The following is an 8621-nucleotide window of genomic DNA, read 5'->3' as shown; positions in this document are numbered from 1 at the left end:
ACATAACTACCGCAATAGGAAAGAGGATTGACTGCTCTCTTCTAACTGAGTTAGTCTGAATTGAATCAGTAGGGGTTGGGGGACGTTTTCCAAAGAAATGACTTTAGAGTGGAAAGGCCAGCAGAGGGAATGGGACAGAAGAGCTCTGGGTATAGGAATAGCTTGGGCAGGGCCTTAAGTGAGAGGAGCAAAGGGGCACGGAAAGTCAGGCGGGGAGCAGGGCAAGAAGTTGAGGAAATAAGGCAGTATACACAGAGTGAAGATTCTGGACACCTCCCTTCTCATAGACCCTTGGTTTTGTTCTGGAACCCATCCTACCCCACTCAGCCTTTGGAACTCAGGCAAATCAACCTCCTCCGTCTGCTCACAAGTGAGGACTGGTTAAGGTAAGCTTATCATGCAGTCCCATCCCCCAACAGCAAGCTTCAGTAAGGAGAATGTGTCCCAGTGTCTTTGGCTAATGAAATTTGAGTTTTGGAAAGCTTTCAGAACAGTTCTTCCTTATTTGAGTGACAGTGATGGAGAGCAATGTCATTCATTCTTCGTGTGTGTGGGGGGGAGGCTATTGGGGCTTGAACCCAGGGTCTCAAGTATGCTAGGCAAGTGCTCTACCTCTAAGCTACGCACCCAGCCCCCACTCATTTGTATTCACTATAGGCAAAGAAGCCTGGTGCCTCATTTGTTGCTCGAAGCCATGTTGTGACCTTGAGTGAAGCCAGATCAAGAACAAAACCTACAATGGAGACTATTTAAGGATTGCAAGAAAATCAACCAACAACCTGATCATTCTGTACCCGAAGACTGACTATACCCAGACTTCTGGTTATATGATCCAATTTCATTATCTAAAGCCGGAAGGAGGTTTTCTGTTAAGTGGAGCAGAAACTCTCATAACTAAAGCAACAGGTGAAGGTGGATGCAGTTGGACAGAGGACTGGGAGCTGGTGACTTAGTCCTGACCAGAGAGTCTAGTTTGGCGTTACAACATGTGTTTATTTCCCTTTTGTTGTTTCCAAGTTTTTAGTAAAGTCACATTTAAGCCATGGCAGTTAGTCTTTTTGTCCATGACGTTACGATGAGTGTCTTGACCCATTATTCTGGCACTGTAGAAATTCACAACAACCCCTTGCTCTTGGAAGTCTGGATGTCCTCATGGTCCTATGGGTTTGACCCCAGTTCAGTTTGCAGAAACTGTTTTTAGTATATGTTGAGTTGCATGCTGTCTGTTGAATATCATACTAACTCTTATAAGAATTATATCCTTTTTAAATTAATTAATTAATTTGTTTTATTCATATTCGCATACAATGTTTGGGTCATTTCTCCCCCCTCCCCCCACACCCTCTCTTACCCTCCCCGCCCCAATCCCCTCCCTCTCCCCTCTACCCCCTCGCTACCCGGCAGAAACTATTTTGCCCTTATCTCTAATTTTGTTGAAGAGAGAGTATAAGCAATAATAGGAAGGAACAAGGGTTTTTGCTGGTTGAGATAAGGATAACTATACAGGGAGTTGACTCGCATTGATTTCCTGTTCATGTGTGTTACCTTCTAGGTTAATTTGAGAATTATGTCCTTTAATTCAAGATTCTCACATAAGGGCAGGTGGACTGGCTCAAGTGGTAGAGCACTTACTAGCAAGCATGAGGCCCTGAGTTCAAACCTCAGTACCTTCAACAACAATAAAGAGATTCTCACATAAGCTGAGTGTGGTGGTACATGCCTGTAATCCCAGCTACTCAGGTGGAGATAGGAGGATTGTGGTCCAAGGCCTGCCCAGGCAAAAGCTCAAGACCCTACCTAAAAACAAAGTAAAGCAAAAAGGACTGAGAGCATTGCTCAAGTGGTAGAGCACTTGCGTTGCAAGCATGTGGTTGTGAGTTCCATCCCCAGTACTGCCTAAATAAATAAATAAAATATAAAAAATAAATATTGACACATAAGCCGTTATGGGGCACATGTCTGTGATCCCAGGATTTTGAGTTCAATGCCAGCCCAGGAAAAGGTAGCAGCCAGAATCTGTCTCCAAAAAATTTTAAATAAAGAGCTAGAGACATAGCTCAAGTGGTAGAGTCATTTCACTTAGAAGTGACTTTATTTTTGCTCTCAGAAATGAGTCAAGGTGAGCACATGATAAAAGCGAGAGCACACAATGGAGGGGTGAGGATAGGTAAGACACCTAAAAAACTAGCTAGCATTTGTTGCCATTAATGTAGAGAAACTAAAGCAGATACCTTAAAAGCAACTGAGGCCAATAGGAGAAGGGGACCAGGAGCTAGAGAAAAGGTTAGATCAAAAAGAATTAACCTAGAAGGTAACACCCACGCACAGGAAATCAATGTGAGTCAATGCCCTGTATAGCTATCCTTATCTCAACCAGCAAAAACCCTTGTTCCTTCCTATTATTGCTTATACTCTCTCTACAACAAAATTAGAAATAAGGGCAAAATAGTTTCTGCTGGGTATTGAGGGGGTGAGGGGGAGAGGGAGGGGGCGGAGTGGGTGGTAAGGGAGGGGGTGGGGGCAGGGGGGAGAAATGACCCAAGCCTTGTATGCACATATGAATAATAAAACAATTAAAAAAAAAGAAAAAGAAATGAGTCAAGGCAGGAGGAAGAATTCACATGCAACAATTTGTTTAACGAGTTGCCTGCAAAGTCTTTATCTGCTCTTGGGTCTCTTCAGTCAAAAGCTGAACAGGTTTGAGCAGGTAGCCAGGACCTTTTGCTTAATTTAGAAGTGGTTCCCTGCAAAACCCTCAAGCCAGTCTACTAGTCAGTGTCTCGTAGTAACAAAACCGGAATGTTAACCTGTATTTGGTGAGAACCCTTGAAGGTGGTTTTCTCAGTGATTTAAACAGTGAGGCTTATGTAGCTTAATGAAATGTTACATATAAATTACATATAAAATGCATGATATTTTCTATAAAACACTATTATGCACTTTTTTGGTGTTACTGAGGTTTGAACTCAGGACCTCGGACTTCAGGAAAGCACTCTACCAGTTGAACCACGCCTCCAGTGTTTTTGCTTTAAGTCACTTTTCAGGTAGGTCTTTCATTTTTGTCCTGGCTGGCTTCAGACCATGATCCTCCTGTTTGTACTGCCTGTGTATCTGGGATTATAAACATGGAACCGCCACACCTGGCTTATTTGTTGAGATGGAGTCTTGCTTCGCCCAAGTAGGCCTGGAACAGTGAGCTTCCCAATCTCCACTTCGCAAGCAGCTGGAATTGCAGCTATGAGCCATCATGCCCAGCAATTTTTGGTTTTGGTGGTCCTGGGGCTTGAACTCGAGGCCCTGTCCTTGCCAGGCAAAAAGTTCAGTCACTTGAGCCATGCCTCCAGCCTCAATATTATGCACTTCTAATTGTTTGCCATCTTGTGTTCCTGGTCTTATTTGGAGCTATTGTAGTTATTATTCACACATTTGAGTTTTCTCAAGTAATAGTGTAGACACATAAGGTCTTTAGTAGGAATCCTCATTTATAATGCTTTTACTCCACATATCATAAGAAAATAGCAGCAAATATCCTAAAAGTTTCATTTTAAATTGCTCTTATGGATAGGTTAGTAATTCAGAATTAAGAATAGTTAGGGTATAAACAAATACAATATCTTTTCTTCCCCTAGGAAACTCTATAAGGAATTCTGTTTTTCTAATTATTACCTATCTTTTTAATAATTCAGGAAAGTATCATCAGACAAGACCTGAAGCTACTCATGTAATTAAAAGCTCAACAAGTCATTGCAGAAAGACCATATTTTTTATTTTATCACTCAAAATGGTTAATAACTGAAAGGGAATGCTCTTTGCCAGTTTAGTTTATATCTGAAATGTAACAGAGGTTCCAAATTTCAGAGTCTGACTTGTATAGACATAGCTTACCTACTGTATAACTGAGTCATGTGTGATAAGAAGACAGCAAACAGGATCCTCCTACACTAGCAGAAGCAGCTCCCTTGCTGGAGTTGAGCAGCCTCTCCTTGTCTGGAGACCCTGCAAATGCTTCTATGCCTGTCCATATGACGTGTGTCCACTTCAAGATCCTGTGCCACCAATGCCTCCAGACTAATAATAAATGCATTTGGGTCACGTCAAAATACAGTCTCTAAGAATTACCCCAACAGAAACCAAGACAGCATAAGTGAGACTATATAGATCTTGAAGGTGTTTGATCCCCAGCAGGCTGTAAAGCATGGATGAGGGGAATTTGTTGACAGAGGCACATTCTCTCCTGCATCAGGGCTTACCATTCTGGTAAGGACACCTAGATCTGGGCGGTGCTGGGGATGAAACCTGGGGCTTCACGCATGCTGGGCAAACCCTCTACCACTGAGCTATACTCCCAAACCTATATCCAGACTTAATATGCTGCTGGGGCTGTTCTTTGAAATTTGCTCATGACCGTGACATAGAATAAACAAGGCAGAGGTGCCTGAAAGGTTTTGGCAGAGTCACTGAGGAAACAGAGGACTCAGGGAGCAGTGGCTAGTAAAACTGACTTACAGGGTGGGGCCAGAGGAATCGCCGCACAGTTCTGTTTCCTAAGAGGACACAGAGGATGCTCTCCTCACTACAGTGGTAAGGAATGCAGTGGAGAGGAGACTGCTAATGACTCTGAGCTCATTGGTTGTCCACTGTAGGGCAGGGATGGCATTGCAAATACTTCATGAAACATTTATAAAGATGATAGGTTCTAGAGGAGCAGAGGACTGTGGACATACCAACTACAGTGGGCAATCGGGTGGATGACATACGGTGTGGTATCCCTTAAAGCTAGAGGGATCTTCTCACACTCATCTTAATGACTCATGAAAGGTCTTCCTGCCTTCACACTGGTAGGTACTGCTAGATTAGAAATTCTAGCCCCTGGGATAGGGTGAAAAGATGCTTCTTCTTGAGTCTCAGTGAAGTTACCATGTTGGGTTGGCATGGCAATATAATTTATATCTTAAGTGTCCCCCCAAAGGTCCATGTGGTAAAGGCTTGGTCACCAGCATGGCACTATTGGGAGATGGTGGACTTTTCAGGTGGTAGGATCTAGCAATAGATCTTTAGGCCATTTGTGTGTGTGTGTGTGTGTGTGTGTGTGTGTGTGTGTGTGTGTGTGAGGTGTGCCCTCAAAAGGGCCTATGGGGATCCCACTCTCTTTCTCTCTTTCTTTTACTTTCCAGTAATAAGGTGAGTCGTTTTGCTCTACTATGTACTCCCGCCATGATGTGCTGCCTCACCACAGGCCCAAAGCAACAAGGCCAACCAATCACGGACTGAAACCTCCAAAACTGAGCCAAAGCTAAATTAATTATGCCAGGCATTTGTTGTAGTGATGGAAAGCTAAGTAACACGGGCATGGAGGCAGAGATGTTGATGCCAAGTACTATGAGAAGCTGTGGTTGGCCATGTAAGAGCGACAAGGAGAGTATGTGTTGAATTCTGGGGATTCTCTGGAGCATATCTTAGTCCTTGCATGTCTAATGATAACTGTACACAAGCAATGTCCCAATTGGTCAACCATGGTCCAATAAGTTTAATACAACTAATGATTCATATCCCTTGGGGATGAAACCTGAGTCACCATTCAGGAATGGCCCAGATTAGCTGAAGTGTCGGCCAAGGGTGGGGACATTTGGAACAGGTGGCATAGAAGAGAGATGATGTATACTGATGAGACCCCTGAGAATGGTTTCTACAACAGATGCTGCAGTCTTGCCTGTGTCTTTTGGAGGGTTAAATGCTGGCTACACCTCAAAGCCTCCATGACAGATTGGACTCACCAAGGGGCAGATGTGCAGGTATATCAGATTCCTCTTACACTCTGCTCAGATCCTCTCAACTCACTTACTGTCATCTCTGCTCAATAAACATCTGTGTGAGACATGGCCAGGCAGCCACTCACTCCTGATGTCCACCATAGCTCTCACTCCTTGCCTCTGAGCCTCTCTGCACTGCTATTCAAAATGCCTGCAGTTGTCAACTCAGCCATGCCACACATAAGCAAAACTGGAAATGTAAGAGAGTTAACAGCCTTGGAGGCAACCCTTGTCTGGGGGGTGGAAAAGAGTGGGTCAACACCCTTTCTTGAAAGGGCAATTCTGGGGTACGTTCTACATAGCTCCTCAGGAGTCCTTGGTGAGAGCAAGTTCCAATTCAGCTCAATGATACAGTACAAACTTAGTAGCTAAAAAATAAAAAAAAAACTTTGCATGGTTTTATTCTTCTCATGTTTCCTGGAATCAGTAGTAACTGACCTTCCAGTTGCCATCATTTATAATGCTTACCTGTTTCTGTGGGGTAGATTCATACACTGGAGTTAATTTTAAGCAGACAGTACATCAGCATATCTTCAGTCATACAGGAGATGCGCACAGCTGGCCCTTGGAGGCCTGTATGAGCTGAGTCCAGTACTCCGCTGGCGGAGAGAGGTCTCAAACTATCTGCAGGCTAATATTTGACTTAGAAGGCACAGGGTTAGACAGAAAAGGCAAAGGCCTACCAATCTGGGCCAAAAAATAGAATTATGAGCAAATTGACATCGGCTATCAATCAGATGAAAGAGAAAATAATAACTTGGGTAGGAGAGAAAAGAATTTCTATTGTGTAGCAAATTGGTGGAGTTGACAAGTGAAGGAAGCAGGGAGTAAGGATTTGAGGATACTCTCCAGCGTCCTTTGAAACTGCATAGATAATAACGCCAGCTCCATGTTGTCCATCAGTTAGCTGGGGTCCTTCTGCTCTACATGAAAGGAATCATAGGTAGGTGAGGAGATGCTCCTCTGGTTATTCTGGGTCCCGGGCAGGTTTTTGTAATCCCCAGCAAGCAGCAGCTGCAGATGACAGGGAGCAGCAGCAGGTGGCACCCTCTATCGTTGCAGCTCTTGCATTGGTCCTGGGTGCAGCGTCACTTAGTCCTACAGCAACAAGTGTTATGGTTCTCATGTCTGGCATGTTGGGTCCTGACATCCCACTGTGCTTGACAGCCAGTGGCGTGGCGAGTGTTACAGCTCCCCTCCTGCAGATTCCTAGCTCACGATCTCTCTTCCTCCTGGCTCCCTGTTCTTTTCACCCTGGCGCTATTACTTTTGCTGCTGCTGTTACTACTATACTTCTGGGTGGCAACTGCCACAACATCCCACTCTGTCACTGCCTTTTGCCACCATTGTATGCTGTCCTTACTGCTGCTGGGGCCTTGTTGCTACCACCACTACTATTATTGCTGGTTATGACTTGGCTGTTGGTGCCAACTCCACTATCAAGGCTGTCAGGCCCACTGCTGCTCCTGCCAGTCAGCACTAATGTCACAGCCACCAGTACTGGTTCTGATGTTTCAACCGGACACAGATGTCAGCTTTGATGCTGTTCCTGCCACCAAGCTCTGCTATCATGACCGCCGGACCTGACTGTGCTCCTGCTGCTGATGGTTCTGACCTCAAAAATACCTATGCTGTCTTTGATGCTGCCAGAGTAGTTATGCTACCTATAGCCACCCTCACAGTTCCTGCCAGCTCTGCTCTGCTGCATCTCTTTTCTTCCTATTATCAGCTCAGCCTGCTCTGCTAATGATGAAAATCAAAAGTAGGCAAGAAAGACCACTCAAAAGAAGGCCTTATTACTGCAACACCAGGGGGACAGTACAGGAGGGTGTCTGCAGGCTGACTCACAAAGTGAGCTGAATAGCCTGCTTATATAGCCAGAAGGAGGGTGTGGCAAGGGTGCCTGCACCAATCACAGCAGTCCCTTCATGCAAATGACGGTCTGTGTTTGCACCAATCATAGCAGTCCTTCATGCAAATGAAGGGCTGTGTTAGCCCCCATCACAGGCCTTCTGCTTGGTGCACCTGCCCTGTCCTGGGTAGAAATGGCAGCAGGGTCATCTAATGCTCACTGAGACTTGTGGTGGCAAAAAGCCCAATGCAAGCTGTTTGCTGAAATAGTGCTTTCAGGATCCAGAGTTGCACTGTGGCACATAGCTTCCTCAAGGTATTCACAGAGGTTTCAAAGGCACTGGTGCTGGCATGAGGCAGCCTGGTTGCTTGGCTGATAGTCCTTTGCTCAAGGCACCCAGGGAAGGATCGAACAGTTATCAAGTAAGGAGTCAGAGTGCCCCAGCCTCCACCATCTTACCTTGGCAAGAGGAAAAATGGCCATTAAATGGCACTTGTAGCAAAGACCTCTCATTAACATTGTTTTAACAATATTTAACAGTGCTCTAGCAATGTTTAAGTCCAGTCCCAGTGCCCCAGGGAAAGGTAAGCCCCTACTACCTGTTTCATCCAGAGATGGGGAACATAAGATGATGGTGAGTTCATTTTTGGATATATGAAATGTGAGATTTCTTTGTGCTATTCAAGCAGAGACAGCTACTGGGAAATTCAGGCCTGAAGCTTCAGAAAGAGATAAGGGGAAGCTATTATTGTGAACTTTTATTGTTGATAATGACCTAGGGTTCCTGGAATATCCAACTACCTTTCCCCTCCCCCACATAGCAGTGAGATTTCCTGTATTACTGTCTTCAGGGTAGGGCTACTACTGGGGAGATAAAAAGAGAAAGATGAGTCATGCTCAGTTGATCAGTTTCAATGGAGAGCTTTGAATCTCTGGGTAGAGAAAATGAGTTGAGAGAA

The sequence above is a fragment of the Castor canadensis genome, chromosome 2 (genome assembly GCF_047511655.1).
Source record: "Castor canadensis chromosome 2, mCasCan1.hap1v2, whole genome shotgun sequence".
Taxonomy (NCBI): Eukaryota; Metazoa; Chordata; class Mammalia; order Rodentia; family Castoridae; genus Castor; species Castor canadensis.
The sequence above is the reverse complement of the archived record's forward strand: the minus strand, read 5'-3'. Positions refer to the sequence as shown.